Source organism: Callithrix jacchus, chromosome 12, assembly GCF_049354715.1.
Source record: "Callithrix jacchus isolate 240 chromosome 12, calJac240_pri, whole genome shotgun sequence".
Lineage (NCBI taxonomy): Eukaryota > Metazoa > Chordata > Mammalia > Primates > Cebidae > Callithrix > Callithrix jacchus.
Window position 1 is genome coordinate 39,676,114 of NC_133513.1, and position 20,072 is coordinate 39,696,185.

General features: G+C 41.5%; 1 long non-coding RNA gene across 2 annotated transcripts in view; it reads left to right on the top strand.

The window, feature by feature from the left end:
* The window catches only part of LOC128929268 (uncharacterized), a 90,615-nt gene extending 71,718 nt beyond the window's left edge, over positions 1-18,897 (top strand). For both annotated transcript variants that reach the window (XR_008475446.2, XR_008475445.2), the window contains 3 exons: positions 2,545-2,724; positions 4,070-4,142; positions 14,101-18,897. This is a non-coding gene — a long non-coding RNA (uncharacterized LOC128929268). The remainder of the gene's footprint in view (positions 1-2,544; positions 2,725-4,069; positions 4,143-14,100) is intronic.
* The last annotated feature ends 1,175 nt before the right edge of the window (positions 18,898-20,072 follow it).

Sequence of the window (20,072 nt, forward strand, 5' to 3'; positions counted from 1 at the left end):
CTGGGGTTCTGCCTTAGCCCACGTACCTAACCATCTGGCTGCCCATGACAGTGGTGATGATCTGACTTTCAAGCGCTACCCTCACTGGCTACTGTGAGGCTCACAATCAGCTTCCTGGGTCATGGTGTTGAGTGAGAGAGAAGACAGACATTCCTATGCTGCAGGAGAGGCACAGAGCTGTGGGGTTTTGTATCATGACAGAAGGAAGTCACCCGCACCAGGTGGCAGAAGTTTCATGGCAGCACCACTCTGGATGGCTAGCATAAGTGAGAATAGATGACTGCCTCAGGGTCAGGGTGTTGAGGACTAGTGACCCCAAGCCTCTCCCCAGACAGAAAGATGCTTCAGAAAACTCCCAGGGCCTCAAAGCTAGGGGAGAAGACAGGAAGGAAAATGCTGAACTATCAAGGTTCCAGTCCTGGCTCCTTAGCTGGGTGTCCCCAGAGCTGCTCTGGTGGGGTTCCTCAGGCTGCCTGAACCCCCACAGCCCTGGCCATAGTCCGTCCCAAGTGCCAGTCTTTCTGCCAGCCCAACACTGTACTGGACTCCCAGGGAATAAAGCTTGTTTCTTTTGAGTCCCAGAGGTCCCAGGGGTAGCAGATAGGGGCGTGCTTTTGAATGTGGGTGGTAGCATCATGTACATGTGTGTTCAAATCCTGGCCCCACTATTTATTGCTGTTTAACTTGGGCAATTAGCATAGTCCTTACCCTCAATTCTCCTGTGTGCAAATGGTGATAATGATAGTCCACACCACATGGAGCTGTCAGGAGGACTAAATGGCATGAGTGCAAAGCCCATGGCACTGTGCCTGCTACAGAGTACAGAGCTCAGCAGCTGCAGTGGTGACCATAACCAGCTTCAGAGACCCATGGAGCTTTAGAATCCTGCAGACCTGAGGTTGCATCCCAACTCTGCTATGTGGTAGTCACCTGCCCTTAGTCAAGTCATCTTCCCTCCCATCCTCAACTTTCCATTTCATGGTTACCGCACGAATACCTTTCCCACTACAGGCATTCTGCTACTTAGGAGAAATTTTGAGATGAGAGAATGCACATAGAGTCTTGCAACTGGGTCAGTTTAAAACATCTATTTTGTCTTCAATGTTGTGAAACTTGATGCTCATGTTGATATTAGATAAGATTTGGCTGGCTAAAATTGAAATGATAAATTAACTGCATTGGTCACATGTATTGGGAGGTCGTCATTCAAGCCCATCAATGAAGCATTTAGAATTCAAACTCAATATGAGTGTGTTACGATTATTTATTTATTTGTTTGCTTATTTTTGGATTTTGAGATATGAAATAAAAGTTCGAGGTTTTGCCATCACTGAAAAAAAGTATATAAAAAAGACCTGGCATAGAGTTATAATTTTATACTAAGACTATGTGGACAGTATTGAAGGGTTTGTTCAGGGGAGGAATATGAGCTGCTTCATGTTTCTGATATGTTTATGCATCACTGTGGTTGCTGGGTGGAGAAGAGGTCATGGGGGGAAGGAGAGGAGCCAGGAGAGCAGTTGAAGGTATTGAAATAGCTCCAGTGAGAGGGGGCGATGACTTGGAGCAGGGAGGTCACTGTAGAACAATGCCAGCTGTGGGGTCTGTTGTGATGCTCAGGCATGGTGCATTAAGAAGAGGGGACCAATGTGTGCACCTCCAGGTTAGGGGTGGGAGAAGCTAGCTGGGTAGATAATGAGGCCAAGAGACAGACTGCAAGGACGGGGTCAGCCAGAAATTCTATTTTCATCCTGCTAGGTTTCAGATGCCAGCTGGAGGTGCAAGTGGAGAGATCAGAAAGGCAGTTGGGTAAGGAGTCTTGCAGGCCGGCAATGGGACTTGGCTTGTGAGTAAATATGAGAAATAGCAGCATTTGGCAGAAAGCATAGTTGAGACTTGGAGAAGAAAAACCAGAAATACGCTTTGGTGCTAATGTTCATACTTTGGGTGTAACAAGGGAAGCCAGCCATGTAGCTGAGAGGAGAGCTGGTGGGGAGAAGAGAAAAACAAGGAGAGGGTGGCGTTTACAGAAACCAGGAGAGGCTGTGGCCAAGAAAGAGCTATAGGCACTGTGCCATTCAGGAGGCAATAAAAAGATTTGACTCTAGGCATGTTTATGGTGACATTCACAAGAGGAATTTCAATAAAACAACAGGGATGTATGCCCACTTGGAGTGAGTTGAAGAGAGCAGAGCAGGTGAAACAGTGGAGAGCCAGCGTAGGTGGCCTTTGCAAGAGGTTTTGCTGATAAGGAGCTGAGAAATGGGACAGTAGCAGAGAGAAGGGAAAGCCAAGGGCGTTCTGGTTGGCTATCAGATGAGCCTCTAGAATACGTGTGCTGCTGAGTGATCCAGCATAGGGGAGAGGCTGACGAGGTAAGAGAGAAAAAGGTGGCAGAAGAAATTGAAACCGTCAGAAGGTGAGTGGGGGTGAGATTGAGGGTGCAAGAGGTGGGACTGACTGTTCACATGAGCCAAGGCACTGTGAAGGGGATTCATGAAATACTTATCAGTGTCCTTTTCTTTTGTACTGTGTCCATGGTAGGGGGTTGTCCTGAACTGCAGTGGGGCTTACTGCATTGGACCAGAGAACACAGAGGCCGGATTCTGGATCCAAGTGCTACTGTATGAGTGCATGCTGGGAAATCCTTGAAAGGAGATGCAATCCGGTCTCTGGCTCTCCCCTTTCTCTCCACATGGGTCTGCAAAGACCCTCCAAACTGAGGTGAGGAGGAGTTTGGAGTGGAATCAGTCAGGGCATGTTGGGGACGCTCCACTGTCCGCATCCCCTGATAAAGTTCAGGATGGAGAGTAGAGAGGACTTGTACCACACTTCCTGCATTGTAGCCCAGCAGCAAGATAGTGACAGCTACTGTGGTGTCCTGGGACCACAGAGAGGAGGGGTGGAGGGGCATACCTAGCTATTACAGAGTTAGGGATAGTCCCCTTTCCCAGTACACCCCATAGTTTCCCAAGGCTTTGTAGGACATCACAATTTTTTAAGGTATGCCTACTGGGACCAAGGAGTTAGTAGAGACCCATTGCAATGGGTCTAAACAGGGTCTAGTGGCTGAGATGAGGGAATACACATAGAGTCTTGCAGCGGGGACAATTTCTACTAGGACCTGGCTGGAGATATGGCTATGAGTCAGTAGTCTGATATCCCCAGGGGGCTACCTGGGCCTACAGATGAGAGAAGCCATCACCAAAGGGAGCACCACCATACACTGTCTTTGCCATGGACCAAGTGAAATGAGTCCTATTTAAAGCATGAGGCCACCATACACTTTGCCATGGACCAAGTGGGATGAGTCCTATTTAAAGCATGAGGCCATCTCTATCAGGTCTCTGATAGAGACCTGATAGAGATGGAAACTAAGAAAAGGGCATCTTCCTCCTTTTCTCTCCTCTGTTGCCTTATAAACTTCAGAGTTTAGCATCAATCCCTGGAGCAATGAGAAACCATGAAAAGGGAAGAATTCCTGAAAAGGGAAAAATCCTGATATGAATGAGTTTTAAGTCTTAAGTGATGAGAAATCATACAAATACTAAGTTTATAGGAAAATGAATCAATTAAGTATGTATCCAAGATAGGATGGGTAGGGAATCAAAAATTACATTGAGTTGTAGAAAAGGTTTCCTTTTTGCACACCGGTGCTGGGTATCTTTCCTTTGCTCCCACCCCAGGTGTCTTGCTCACCCTTCTCCACTACTCTCTGCCCAGGGAGGCTGAAGTGTAGGGAATGTATCAGTGGTTTTCATTTGGACTTGGCCAATGGGGAGCCCTGGGAGGGGAGAGAGTAAGGTCTGGGTGTCAGCTCCCAGATCCCTCCTAGCAGTTTCCCTGAGCTTGGTGCCTTTCTCAAGACAAACGTCCTTCTTATAAACACTCCCTTCTCTCCTCCCATCAAGCCTACGTTGGTAACAGTCCTGAAATACTGGGTGACATATTCTATATTAGCCAATTGGGTCATTTTTCAAAACCTTTGTTGTTCAATCTTCTCTTTTCTTACTGAGTTTCATGATCTGCTTGTTTTGCCACTTACTGAGGAAGATGTTTCAAACTTCAGGTGCAGAAAGGAGCGCAGGAAAATAAGAGAGAGAGAGAGAACCAAGAAGTAAAACAACAGAAACTCCCTCTAAGTAAGTACTGTAGAAACAAACTGAAAATAGGGCTAGAAAAACAACAGAGGAGGTTCAAGACCAGCCTGAGCAACATGGCGGAACCCAGAACCCCATTGCTACTACACAGACACAGACACACACACACACACACACACACACACACACACACATAACACATAACACATAAAACATTAAAAAATACAAATGTTAACCATTATGGTAGCACATGCCTGTAGTCTCAGCTTCTGGAGGGTTCGTGGGGGACAGTAGGATGGCTTGAGCCCAAAAAGTTGACCCCATCTCAAAATAAATAAGCTAATACACCAACAGTAAACATAATAACAAATAACAAATGATAATAGCAATAAACAAGTGGAAGTGAACAAAGGTAAGAACTCAGTATCTCCTCTGTCTTAGTTACCCGCGGGGCGCTGAGACAGGAGGAGTCACCTGAGCCCAGGGAGGCCAAGAGGCTGCAAAGTGTGCCGTCATCGCGCACCTGCACTCCAGCCAGGGTGGATTTGCCTATTTCCCTTTTAGATTTGTCAATTAATCTTGTACATTTTTTGAGGCCATGTTGTTAAATGTAAAATTTTAGTATTATTTTATCTTTCTGGTGTAAGTTTTCTTGTTATAAAATGTCCCTTTTTGTTTCTAATAATGCTTCTTGACTCAAAGTCTTTTATTAATATCACTTCAACTTTCATTTTACTTCATGTTTGCCTGACAGATCATTTCCCATTAAAAAAATAAGCTTTATTTATTTATTTATTTATTTTTATAGCAATTTTAGGTTCAAAGCAAAATTGAGAGGAAGATACAGAGATTTCACACACACCCTTTCCTGCACTCATGCATTTCCAACATCGCCACCGTGGTGTATTTATTACAATTATCAACAACACATTGTGCATTTGTTATAATTGTCAAAAACAAATTACACATTTGTTACCAATGACAGACTACAACGATACATTATTATTATCCTGCATCCATTGTTTACATTAGGGTTCACTCTTGGTGTTTTACCTTTGGTGGGTTTTGATAAATATATAATGTCATGTATGCACCATCATAGTATCACTAAGGACAGTTCCACTGCCCTAAAAATTCTTGAAATTCTCTGTGCTCTGCCTATTTATCCCTCCTTCTCCCTAACCCCTGAAAATCACTGGTCTTTTTACAGTTTCCATAGTTTTCCTTTCCCAGATGTCATATAGTTGGAATAATACAGTATGTAGCATTTGCAGACTGGCTTCTTTCACTTACTATGCATTTGGAGTTCCTCTGTGTCTTTTTCATCATTTTATTTTAAACTGTTCTGAACCATCCAAAGTGCATCTTTTATAAGCAGTTTTTCCCTTAGTCTAACAATCTACGTCTTTTGTTGCAATATGTATTATGTTTAAACTTACTGAATATTCAGATGTTTACATTTATAATTACCCCTTTGTCACTCTTTTCTATTTCTGCCTGTTCCATGTTATTGTTTTTCTCTCCTTTCCTGCTTCCTTGGGATGATTATTATTTTTAATTCTTCCATTCTTTCCCCTTTATTCCCAAGTTTCTTATGTATTATTTTACTAATTTTAATAGTTATCCTGGAGATTGCAAAAGGCACCACTGACTTATTAACATGTAATGTAGACTGATATTTTTACCACTTCCCATACAATGTAAGGATGTTATTCTTCAATTTCATTTACCCATCTGCCTTATGTGCTTTTGTTTTCATGCCTTTCAATTCTACACCTATTTAAATCCCACAAGGCATCATTATCATTGCTTTACACAGTCAAGAGTTATTTATGTTTACTCACATATTTCCTCTTACTGATGCTCATTATTCTTTTTTGTGTGTCTCTCTGCTCCTATCTGAAATCATTTTCCTCTGTCAAAAGAAGACCTTCCAGTATTTCCCTTGGTTGTCAGCCTGCTGGTTATAAATTCTCTTTGCCTGAAAATACCTTTATTTTACTGTTATTTTTGCTGGATATGGAATTCTGGGTCTGTAGTTGATTTTCCTTCAGGACTTTGAAGATGTGATTCCATTACCCCCTGGCTTCCATTATTTTTATGGGTAAGTCTATGTTTGATCTTACTGTTGGACCCTTAAGGTAATCTAACATTTTCCCCTCTTTAGCTTCTTTAAATCTTTTCTATTTGTCTTTGATTTACCACAGATTTACTTTGATGTGCATAGCTGTGGTTTTCTTAGTATTTATTCTGTTCCAGTTAACCTTCTTCTGAGTCATCCTTCTTTCCTATGTTAGAGATTGGAAACTTGAGCTAGAGTCAGGGTGAAGGATGGACAATGGCACCTGAGGCCTCTGGATCTTTTGGATGAGTGCTGACCAGTCCTGACAGGCCCTCTAATGATCTTAGATCTCATGTCCCCCCCACTCCCTTCCCCCTTGCTTCTTGGGTTCCAGTTCAGACTGTAAACAGGTTCATCAGAATTGGAATGGTTTGGTGCTATGGTCTGAATGTGTGTGTCTCTCCAAATTCATATGTTGAAATCTTACCCCCAAGGTAATAGTATTAGGAGGTGGGACCTTCAGAAGGTGACTAGGTCATGAAGGTGGAGCCTTCTGAATGGAATGAGTGCCCTTATAGAAGAAGCCTCAGAGGGACCTCTTCCCCCTTCAATTCTACCATGTGAAGACACAGCTAGAAGGTGCCATCTATGAATCAGAGAGCAAAGCCTCATCAGACACTGAACCTGCTGATGCCTTGATCTGAGCCTTCCAGTCTCCAGAACTGTGAGGAATCAATGTCTGCTTGTAAGCCATCCAGTCTATGGCACGGTGTCACAGTAACCTGAAAACCTGAACGGAATAGGTGATTGGGGTTGAGAAGTGTTTTTCCAGATCATCACCATGCTCAGAGTGTTGGAGAAGGTATCCGACTTGGCGCCATCCACTGCTATTGATACGATATTCTACAATAGTGGTTAAGATCTACCTTCCAAATCAAATCACCTGGGTTTACATCCCAGCTCTGCCATCCTCTCCCCTATGAGCTGTGTGACCTAAGGAGGGTCATGCAGCAATTCCTCTGTTTCTCACCTCTAAAATGGGTAGTACTAACAGTGCCAGCTCATATTTGGCACTACTTCTTGAGTTTTTTTTCTTTCTTTTTTTTTTTCCTTTGAGGAGCAAATGAGTTAATATTTAAAAGTCACTAGAACAGTGTCCGGAATGGCAGCTCTCTGTACCTGTTATCTGTTGTGTTGACTAAGTGAGCAGCCTTGTCCCTGCCTGCAGAGCACAGGCTGTAAGTGGGGCAGGTGAACGTGGATAGTGACAGGTCATGCAGCGTGCAGGGAGCCTAAAGGGAAAATGGTTCCCACTGGAGCGGCTGGGGTCTCTGTGGGTCTGGGTGCCAGCCGAGTGACTCCTAGCTCTGGCCTGTGTGTGCAGCACAAGAGGAGAGACGCAGCCTCTGAGCCAGCTTTTTGGGCAGGTTGGTGACACGCTTCAAAAGAAAGGGGATTCTGCTTAGTCCAAACAAGATCATGGGGGCAGAGGTGTGTGCTCCTCACTGTCTCAGCACTAATAGTCTTGGCAGCCATTTGACTTCAGTTTCATTCACCAGACACTACAGCTCTCATTTTCCCCTCTAGCAATTAATAGAGGAGACATCCAGAGCTATTTCAGGGAACTTGAAGAGCCACTCCAAGTGGCCAAATTGTTACCAGCATGCTTGGAAATACAACATGGTAATAATGCTCCATTCCAGGGCAATTGCCCTTCTTGAACTATCCAGGAGACAGGTGTTATTGATAGGTTAACCCCTTCACTGACTTTGTTAATTATGTTTTTGCTTTGGAGCATGGTGGTGGTGTGAAAAACTCAGGTTTTGGAGGAAGATGTGCCCAGATTTGGATTCTAGGTCCTGTTGTGTTAACCTAGACCAACTTCACAGCCCTTCCAACCCCATCCCTCATATCTTCAGCTGATGCCTCCTGGCATTACTAGAAGGACTTCAGCTGGGCTGTGCAGGGAAGAGGAGCTCATTGCTCCAGGAGTTCTGTGCAGATGGCTCACCCCAACCCCCTGCCATGAAAACCTTGCATGATTCCGGATTCTGATTTCCCAGGAGCTTGCATTTTCTTGACCACTTCTGCCTTGAGGTCCTAATTTCTTTTGGCTGGATGAGGGGCAAGGAGGTGTCTCTGTGCATTGCACTGATGCAGGCGTCAAACTTAGTCCCTACTCTGAAAGCCACAAAACACATGCAAACATGGTTGAGAGGGAGTCTGAGGAGATCAGATGGAATGCCGCAGTGCAAACAACTTAAATTGCTTATTTGATTCCTCTTTTTCAACAGTTTCCTCCATGTGCCTTACACAAAGCTCATTCTTGGCCTTTCTCCACTGATGTCCCGTTAGCTCCTCACTTCTCTCTTTCTTCTCCTCCCACCTCCCATCTGCACAGATAACACAGGGACTTCAAATTCTTCTCCCCAGAATTCACATCCAAACCATTTGGGGGCTCAGCAGACAAAATGGGCTTTTACTAGACAGCATTCACCTTTTTTGGTTTTTTATTGTTTTTTTTTTTTTTGAGATGGAACCCAGGTTCTGAAGAATGAGGAATTCCCTGTTTGTTCCTGTGAAAGCATTGGGAAGGAGGCAGAGGCTGCTGGATTCCACTCCAGCAGCTCTAGCAGGAAGGGCCCTGGCTTCATCATGGCTCTTTCTTGGGGTCCATAATCCTGGATTCCACACCTTACCTGGCTCAGCGGCTGCATGGGGCAGGATGCAGTGGAGTAGCGGGTTGTGTCCTGCCCACTGAGTGCCTGCTGTGCTAGCACTGGGGGCAAGGATGGGAGAGATGGAGGGAACAGAAGAAGGACCACTGAGGGTGCTCTGCTCCCATGCAGTCTGTAAGCCCTGTATGCTGTCTGACTGCAGGGCTGAGGAGTGGGGTGGCAGGGAGGTAAGGCCAGGTGAGGGTGCCGAGTTGTTGGGACTCAGGGTCTCTCATCAGCATTCCGTTGTCTGTGTTTGGAGAGAAGGCTGTTAGTGCCCAGGCTTAGCCAGCCCTGGTGCACGGGGTCCATGAAACCCATTTTTTTTTTTTTTTTTTTTTTTGCCTGGTGAGAGGCTTAGGAGTAAAAGAGATGAGAACTAGGCCAGACAGCTCCAGGAGGGCCAGCATGGAGCTGGAGCCACTCCACATGAGAATCTGAGAGCAGGGGCAGCTGGATTTGGGGCCAGGAGGACCCAGTAGGACAGAACCACAGACAAAGTCTGCTTCTGATGCAGCCAGGAAGTCAGGAAGAACTGAGGCTGAGACGGTCAGGGTGAGGTGGTCCTGTGTGTGCCAGATGCTGTCCTGGATCCAATAGCAAACACTCCACCAGTGGCACACACGGGCCCTGCCACTTTACAGGTGCCTGCTCACTTGTTGCCAGGCAGATCTTACTGTTCTCATTATTCTGAATCTATAGATGAAGAAACTGAGGGCAAGGGAAGTCATGTGACAGGCCCAAGGTGACACACAGTCTGAGACCCAGGCAGGCAGGCTTCTGGATGGAGGTCCTAACCATGAACTAAGAACCCTGCCAAAGGCCACCATGAGTCCTGCTCCTAGGCACACCTGGTAAGGAATACAGCCAGGACCTAAAGCCATAATTCTCTGCTCCAAAGCCCAGGAACCCTCTAGAATCTCAGCCCCATTAGCTTAGGACAGAGCTAAGCATCCTCTGTTTCTTTCAACAGCTGCTCCTCTACTAAGCAAACACAGCTTGCTCTCTCCTGCCTGTCTATTTTTGATCCTGGGCTCTGCATCCTCCCTTAGCATCCCTCCCACCCCCAACTTTAATTAGAGCTCATGATCGACTCAAGAGCTTGTTCTGTGCATCAGCTCCCCCAGCACGAGCTGCTTGTGTCTCTCGGCTCCTCGCAGTGATGATGACCGAGAAGGGGCCCCACAGCTTAGATTGCAGGTGATCTGGGGAGAGCAAAGGATAAAGCCATGCTCGTACCACAAAGGCCGTGCTAGGGGACGACGTTTGACCCTTGAGAAAGCTCTTTCCAACTGCTCAGAAGCAGGCAAAGCTCAGAGCAGGATGTAATAGGACTAAATTCCGCTGGAAATGACAGAGGATGCAGATACGTGGAAGATAATTGTTCCGATTGGGACCTAAGGCAGAAGTTTGGCACAAATGGGAGCTGCAGTGATTTGTATAAAATAAAATGAAATAACATTTCGAAAGCAAGGGACAAATACATGGATCTTAGTGCAGCTCCATGACTTAGAGCTGCTGCACATTTCCCCCCAGGCTGGATTTAGGTTTCTATAGGCAGAAGTCACTACAGGGCTGAACCCAGGGATGGTTCTCCTGGAAAAGCCCCACCTTGGGCCATCTGACCCACCAGATGTTAGATCCTGCCAGGGGAGGTGAGTGGTGACTGAGCTGGACTGGGCTGAGGACTCTTTTAGAAGTGGGACCACTTAATCCAGCACTTTGGGAGGCCAGATCACAAGGTCAAGAGGCGAGCAGATCATGAGGTCAAGAGATGGAGAACATTCTGGACTACATGGTGAAACCCTGTCTCTACTAAAAATACAAAAATTAGCTGGACTTGGTTGTGGGTGCCTGTTGTCCTAGCTACTCAGGAGGCTGAGGCAGGAGAATCACTTGAACCTGGGAGGTGGAGGTTGCAGTGAGCCGACATCATACTACTTGCACTCCAGCCTGGTAAAAGAGTGATACTCCATTTAAAAAGAAGAAGAAGAGGAGGAGGAGGAGGAGGAGGAGGAGGGGGGGGGGGGCCGGGTGTGGTGGCTCACGCCTGTAATCCCAGCACTTTGGGAGGCCGAGGTGGGTGAATCACGAGATCAAGAGATCGAGACCATCCTGGTCCACATGGTTAAACCCCGTCTCTACTAAAAATACAAAATATTAGCTGGGCATGGTGGCGCGTGCCTGTAATCCCAGCTACTCAGGAGGCTGAGGCAGGAGAATCACCTGAACCCAGGAGGCAGAGGTTGCAATGAGCCGAGATCGCGCCATTGCACTCCAGCCTGGGTAACAAGAGCGAAACTCTGTCTCAAAAAAAAAAAAAAAAGAAGAGGAGGAGGAAGTGAGACCACTGCTGTGGTGTTAATAAAAGTTTGAAAAATTGAGAGAAGGAGACATTGATTCTCTCCTAGGCATATAGCCCAGATACAGCTATTATTGTCATTTTATTATATTTCATTACAATCTTTTTCTTCCCCATGTATTTTTGTGAGCATGCTGTGTAAACAAATTTTGTATACTGTCTTCCCCCCAAATGGGCTTCTCCATGTTATTACTTTGTAAAAATTACTTTATTAGTTGCTCTATATCCTGTCAAGTGAGTTTGAATGCTCCTCTTTGAACATCTGGATTATTTCTGATTTTTCACTATTTGTAAGGATGTTTGTACGAAGGGTTATTTTCCATATTTGAGATTATTTGTTTAAAAAAGACCTACAGAAATACAGTTCACATATCAAATAGCACAGTTGTTTTTAAAACTTTTGTTGAAAACTACCATCTGGCCTTCCCAAGGAAAGTTCCAGTTTACAGTGTGACTGTCCACAAGCCTCCCTCAGATTCCATCTTGCAGCATAGGCTTTGGCTTCTCATTGCTATTTTCTGATTCATTCATTCATTCAACAGTTATTGAGTCCCTGCTGTATACCAGGTACTGCTGTGTGTGCAGCAGAAACAAAAATGAATTAGACACCTTCCTGCTCCTTGGAGAACTCTCGGTCCAGAGGAGAAGGTGGATGATAATACAGCATGATGTGTGGGGTGGGCGGAGACATGTGCCATGAGCCATGTCTTTCTTGTTGTGGAGTCTCCTGTGGTTGGGCTCCCCCTAAGGCCAGGTTCCCATTCCCTAATCCCAGTATTCCCAGGAGCACCTCTCACCACACTTCTTTTTCCAGAATCCCTCTCCTCTTGCCTGCTGCCCAGCATGGGTCCTCATATCCAGGCCACAGGACACTCAGTTCTGCTGAGTTTATACCTGTGTCTTCAGCTTCCTATCCACCCCACGGACCATGTAGTTGGATTGTCTGACCTATTTCATCTCCTGCTGCTTCTGTCTTTTTTCTCTGTAGCCCAGGATCTGCTGTCCAGGCTGCCTGAGCCTCTGAGCTCTTTTCTCCATACATCCCAATCAGTCCTGAGTTTCTTAGCCTCCTGCCTGGAATGTAGGGGAGATGCCTTGGTAGAGGCAGCAGCACCGTGCTGGATGACATTTCTGCCATCCCCATGCCACTTGGGTGGTCTTTGGAAAAGATCTGGGCAATAGCCCTTCAGAGAATTAAACAAAGGCAAACAATTCAGAGGACAGAAGACTGTATTCAGAGGACAGAAGACTGTTTTTTGTTGGTTTGTTTGTTTTGCAGCTCCATTAGGTGCAAGCTGTTGGTCTGAAGTTTTAATGTTTTTTTTATTTTTATTTTTCCTGTTATAACCTATTTTGAGGTAAGAACAGTTCATTCTGTTTTTTTTTTTTGGTGCCAACTTTTGCACAGAGGCAAAGTTGATAAGAAGGAAGTCGTTCCCTTCTGGTCCCAGAGGACAGTAACAGTAACACTTTAGCTTGCCTCTAATTACAGCCACCATGACAGTTCATATGTTGTAGCAATAAAAATAACCATAAACCTTACATAATCATTAAAGTTAAGCAAACAGCCCCTCACTGCATCATAATGTACAGGTAGTTGCTAATAATCCAGGAACAGCATTGGGGCATTCAAGGAACATCTTTCCTATCTCCACAGTTTCTTAAACAACTTTAGAGACATATTTTTATTAAGTATATGCAAGGCAGATGATCTTAAACCTCAAGAAGAGCGTGCATAATAATTGTGTACTCTTCTAATGCTCTCCGAAGACCTATTCAGAGTCCATTCTGAAAGACAATAATATATCAAGAAGTTCTGCAAACTTCCTCCTAATGAAGACATGCCAATTTGAGACCAAGAATGTGGCCTCAAAGGACAAAATAACCACTGCTCTCAGTCTCTCGGTGTTTTGCTACTTTATTTCAGAGTGATTCAAAATCTAATTAAATTTCTAAACTCTAATGAAATTACAGAAGAAAAATCATTTAGGATTATATTATGTACAATTACTCACAGCTGAAAATTACAGTTACCCTCTTTCACCAGGACGGAGTCTCTTGGGAAATCCCACGTTATTTATCCACCATGTAAATCTGACACTTCTCCCACTATTTACCAGTTGGAAGTAAAGCTTAATTAATTAAATGTATATATCCTTAGCTGCAACCAACAGGTGGAGAGGAAGCTCAAGGAGAGAGAGAAAGCACGTGGACTGAGATCCCCTTATGTAAGCACATCTAGGATGGGTGGGGACAGACTGACACTGGGCAGATGCTCAGAGTCTGGGATCTCGGGAGCAGAAGCATTGCACACAGGAGGAGTGGGGCAAAGCCTTGGATGAGGAGCTTAGCTGTGGATATGCATTTAGAACTTTGCTTGGCTTTGAGAATCTTAGCTTATTTTTCTATGTGTTAGAGATGGTCTTACCACCAGAAGATTGCTTAGGGATGTTGTCTGTATTTCTGTACTAGAAAAGTTGAATGTGTGATCACTCCACACTAATATAGAGAAGCAGATTTTTTTTCAGTAGTCTGCAGCTGGTTAGTAATTCCATCTGTTTGAGGTATTTCATCTCTTTGAATAGAGGGCTTTGAAAGTGTCACCATAGTTACAAGTATCATAGTATACTGAAACAAGTTTGGTTTTGGGGGACTTGGACTTCCAAGAGTATAGGCTACATAATTCAGACCTTAATGCTTCCTGTTAAGAATGCCTAGAAGACATAGACAAAACATATATTTTAAAACATCTGTTTGAAGGCAGCAGAGAGATTAACAAGGCAGTGAAGAATGGTGAGAATAAGGTCAGGAGGTAAAACTGAAAAATGAACCTGGACTTTAAACATTTTTTTCTTCTAGAGGCATCTTTCGATTCCACAAGAGGTGGCTGAGAAGCTGAGAAGTGGTTAAAGCTGCAAATAGCTTTGAGGGCTAGAACTCAGAACCCTCCAAGGAAGAGGAACCCTGGAAACCCTTCCAGCTTTGGGTGAGGAGGCAGAAGGACTAAGCCCCAGAATGGTCAACCAGAAGCAAACTGGTTCTTGCAAAGTATGAAATCAGCTTTAATTCATTGTAATCTCTGAAACTGGATTTAGGGGTTGCAGTTTTGCTAGGGAAACCTAGCATAAAAGACTGTCAAAAACAACATGAATCCATTTGAAGGAAGATAACATTGTCCCAGGGTTAAAATAATTTTATAATTTTTTATTTATAATGCCAGAGATTCATTAAAAAATGATGACCAGGCATAGAGAAGACACAGAATTTTCTATGGTGTGTTTGAGAACACACAAACACACATACACACAACATAACACACAAAAAAGAAGAGAAACAATGGACAATAAAAGCAGATCCATAGCTGATTCAGGAAATAGGGCTACCATAATATATACTTTGGAAGAACTATGCTTACTTTGTTCAAGGAAATAAAAGATAAAATTGTGAACATTGATGGAGAATTGGAAGGCATAAAAAAGGATTAAGAAAATCATTTTAGTGATAAGTTTCCATCAAGTGAAAATTCTAGAGTACCAAAAGGAGAGGACAGAATCAAACACAAACAATATTTTAGGAGACAATGGCTGAGAATTTTCTTTAACTAACAACAACAACAAGAAAACAAACTCAAGTTACACATTTAAGAAGTCCTGAAAACTCCAAGCAGGATAAATCAAAAGAAAAATTATACTTAGGCACTTCAGAGTAAAATTGGTGAAAATGAAAGACAAAGAAAGAGATTAAAGGTAGACAGAAAAAGAAGAAAAATAATCTACTGAGGAGCAAAAGCAAGACAGGGTGCCAGAGATATATTTTGGTGGTGGTAATGGGGCTTAAACTTCAGTGTTCTTCACTTACATGGGAACTTCTCGGGCACTTGCTTACATGGTCAAAGCTATTATAAAATTTGCTAGCAAGAACTTTTAACTCTTAACTGTTAAGACCATTCCTTTTCCATTCCAAGTTTCCCTTCATGTACGAATCAGTGTGATGGGTGGTGTTAGAGGAGTTCTAGGTGTTTTGGAATCAGGCAGAGGTGAAGGTGAGCTGGGGATTTATTTAGTTTTGGTTCAATGGGATATAATTGTGTGGTTCGTGGTTACTTTTACATATATCATCATGGTTTAGAAACGGTTCTCAGCACTACCCAGAGGTATAAGGTCGAAGGTTGCATCTAAGTCTGCATGTGCCTTGTAGTGGTTGGCAGTGGAAGTATGTGGATAGTAGAGAAAAACAAGCAAAAGAACAAACACACACAAGATTTGGTACATACAGAAGCAGAATCTACTCAATAAAAAATTCTTCCACATCTTATATCTAATATATGAGAGAAACTTGGTAAGGGTTTCCCCAGTTTTGGAAACAATCAAACTTTTTTCTACGTTGCCAGTAAGACTGGCACTAAAGAAACTTCTATAAACAAGCACTAACAAAAAATTAATTCCAGAAGAACAGTAACAAAATAAAATAAAATAATAAATAAAAAAAAAAAAAGTAACAAAACAAAACAAAATAAAATAATAAAATAAATTCCAGAATCAGTAACAAAAAATAAATTCCTAACTCTTTATAAATGATAGTTATATGAAGACACACAAAAGAATATGTACAAGAAAATGGAGGAAAATGTATTCTAGTCTTTTCAGGCAGTTAATTAATAAATATTATTTTGTCTTTTTTAAATATTAGTGTTATTTTTAGCTTTTTACAAATTTGTGATTTTTTGTGATTTCTTCTCTCATTCTAAATAAATACTCATTTTTGAACCAAATTCTATGTTCCTTTTCTTAAATTAGTTCTACATTTTGTAATCTTTTTTTGATCATTACACAGTGTGTGTTTGTAACAAAACATTACATGTACCCCATCAATATGTGCAAATATCATATATTAATGAAAATCATTAAATTAAAAAATATATATGTACTCTACACCCCTTCTACTCTGGTTACTATTTTTTAAAATATATATATTTTATTGCATTTTAGCTTTTGGGGTACATGTGAAGAACATGCAAGATTGTTACATAGGTACATACATGGCAATGTGGCTTGCTGCCTTCCTCCCCATCATCTATATCTGACATTCTCTCCATGTTATCCCTTCCCAACTCTGCCGCCCCTGCTGTCCCTCCCCTAGTTCCCCCACCACAGACCCCAGTGTGTGATGTTCCCCTCCTGTGTCCATGTGTTCTCATTGTTCAACACCCACCTATGAGTGAGAACATGCAGTGTTTGATTTTCTGTTCTTGTGTCAGTTTGCTGAGAATAATGGTTTCCAGATTCATCCATGTCCCTATGAAAGACATGAACTCATCATTTTTTTGAGACGGAGTTTCGCTCGTTACCCAGGCTGGAGTGAAATGGCGCAATCTCGGCTCACCGCAACCTCGGCCTCCTGGGTTCAGGCAATTCTCCTGCCTCAGCCTCCTGAGTAGCTCATCATATTTATGGCTGCATAATATTCCATGGTGTGTATGTGCCACATTTTCCCTGTCCAGTCTATCGTTGATGGGCATTTGTGTTGGTTCCAAGTCTGCTATTGTAAACAGTGTTGCAATGAACATTTGTGTGCATGTGACCTTATAATAGAACAATTTATAATCCTTTGGATATATATGCAGTTAGACTACTTAATACCTGGGACTTCTACTGCAGATAGATGACTTTTAAACAAAAAAAGGCAATAAAGCAATATTTTAAAAGTGATAAAGAGAAATTATTGCCTCTGTTTAATTCTGGTGATATCTAGCAAAAAACTCCCATGTAAATGGAAGTGATATAGGCTTTTCTGGAAATAAACAGAATTTGTCTGCTTTAGATGCACATTGAAAAATATACAAAGGTACTCTTCGAAGAAGAAGGAAAATGATCGCAGATGGAAGTTTCAAGATGTGGGAAGGAATGAAGAGCACTGAAAAGAATACATGACTGTACAAAAGAATCATCATCATCATCATCATCTCATTATTCTCACCATCACTTAGTAGGGGTTAGCATCTAGCAGGGCAAGGTCCCCTCCGCCAACAACTTCATCTATACTCCACACTCAGCCTCCTTTTTTTAAAAAAAATCTTCTTAGCTATTCTTTGACTTGTGTTTATCTATATAAGGTTTAAAATCAGCCTATGAAGCTCCTAAAAATTCACCTGGAATTCTTATTGTCCTTATATTGAATTTATGCATTTCTATCTTTAGAGTGTTAAATTGTTCCTTACATAAATGTGATGTTCTTTGCATTTATTTAGGTCTTCTTTAATGTTATTCGTTGGAGATATATGTCTCCATAAATAACTTGTGCAATCTTCATTAAATTTCCAGATGGTATAAAATTTATGTTACTATTGAGCATGGTGCCTTAATATTTGAAATATTTTTGAATTTACTTTTGATGCTATAAAAGAAAGCTATTGCTTTATATGGTTGCTTTGTGTTCAAATATCTGGCTTAGCTTCTTTATTAGTTTTTATAATTGTATATTAATACTGTCGAGATTTCTATTAGAGAATTGCTTCATCTGGAAGTAATGGCAATTTTGTTTCTTCTTTTTCAATATCAAGAACTCTTTTTGTTTTTGAAAGCAATAAGCAGGTTTTGAACTTTATTAAATGTACTTTCTGCATCTATTCAAATAATCATATAATTTTTTGCCTTTGATCTACAGATTTAGTGAATTACATTGATTGACTTTCTGGCTTAAAACCATTCTTGAATTTTCTGAATAAAACTTACTTTGGTATAGTTTATTAGTTTTCTTAAATATGTGGTAGAATTTTATTGTTTAATACTTTATATAAAATGTATATAGTCATACTTGAGTATCTTTGTTCTTCTCTTACCTGGTTTTGACACCCAGCTGATATGAGCTTTTATTAAAATGAGTTGAATTGGTTTCATTTTTTTTACTGTAAAAGTTTGTGTAAGAATGATTTGCTGCTTTATCTATATCTATATATAGATATAGATGTGAAGTTCTGGGGTACATGTGCAGGATGTGCAGGTTTGTTACATACGAATCTTATTGATTTATATATTATTTTTTTCTTTCCCCCTTGTAAGTCTTGCTAGATGTCCAGATGTCCATTGTGTTAGTCTTTGTAAATAACCAATGTTTTGTTAATAATTTCTGTTGTGGGTCTCCTTTCTCCTCTCCTCTTTTACCTTAGTAATAAATCTCTCAGCTGTATGTAGGACATGTGAATGAAAGATAACATTTCCCAGCCTCTTTGCAGTTAGGTACAGTCATATGACAAAGTTCTTGCCAATGAGGTCTAAGAGGAAATGATGTGTCATAAAACTTGTATTCTCTCTGCTGAGTATAAATGCATTAGTATGACCTTATTTTTAGTGTTATTCAAATTGTCTAACTCCTGCTTATTTTGTCTACTTGATCTTTCAGTTTCAACAATAGATATATAACATTCTCCAGGTAGTCCTGTTTATTTCTCCCTGTGCTTCTTTCAGTTGTTGCTTTATGTATTTTGAGACTATTTTTTAGGTGCTTACATGTGCCTGATCATTATATTTCTTTACTTATGTATGCATAATATTCATATATATAATATTCAGTTTGTGTAATATTCATCTTTCCTCCTCATGTGATGTCACCTTAAATTGTGTTTTATTCCATATTAAAATTGCCACTTTGCTTTTTATATGTATCTGTTACATTTTTTGCCCCTTGTTGTCATCTTTTTTGAACGTCTTTAAAAAATATATCTTTGTTTAACAACACATGGACAACAGACTGGGGCATTTTACAAATTTTCATATAAGTTGTTTTATACATTTTTAATAGTTTTATGATTAGTGAGGTGTCCCCCTTTACATTCTTCAATATTTATTGAAGTTCAGTACACACGCAGGGATGTATATTCAATATCCATGCAGGGAATGTATATATACATTCTGATATGAATGTACATATCAGAAGAATTTTCACAGAAGAGTACACTGTGTGTAGAGCTCCCAGTTCATTACCAGCACCCCAGACCCCCTGTGCTTCCCCTCAGTCACTCCCATCCCAGCAGAAACCCTATCCTGGCTTTTCAGTGCAGAAATTAATTCAAACTGCTTTTGTAGTTTACATAACATATCTGATTTATTTTGCTTATACAGAATTATATTAGTAAGACCCATCTAAGATGTGGTTGTGCCCATTTATTATTATATAGAATTCTATGGTGTAAATGTACAATTTGTTTACCTACTTAATTATTGGGCATTGTGATGATTTCCAGATTTTTGCTGTTTCTGTTTGGGCTATAAACATTCTAGTACATTTCTTCTGGTGAATATACATACGCACGTGTTTCTCTTGGGTATATAAATAGAAGTGGAGTTGGTGGGTCTGAGCGTGTGTGTGTGTGTGTGTGTGTGTATTTAACCTTCATGGATATTGCAAAATATTTTAGTGATTGTACCGATTTACCCTCCTACTAGCAGTATATGAGGGATCTGTTTGCTTGATATTTTCACAAACATTTGGAATTTTCGGTTTTTATCCTTTTAGCTATTCTGGTAGATGTACAGCCACATCAGATTATAATTTTAATTTGCATTTCCCTGCTAACAAATGGAATTGAGCTCACCTTCATATGTTTTTTGGTCATTTGGATGTCTTTGTGTTTGTGTTTGTGTGTGTGTGTACGACGTGTGTGAAGTGACTTCTTAAGTCTTCTGCTCATTTTTCTATTGAGTTGCTTGTCTTGTTTTATTGACTCCAGGGAATATTTGCTATATTCTCCCTATATATATATATATATATTCTAGAATGAGGCCTGGGTTAAATACATGTATTATAAATGCCTTCTCCCACTCTAGGTTGTAGTT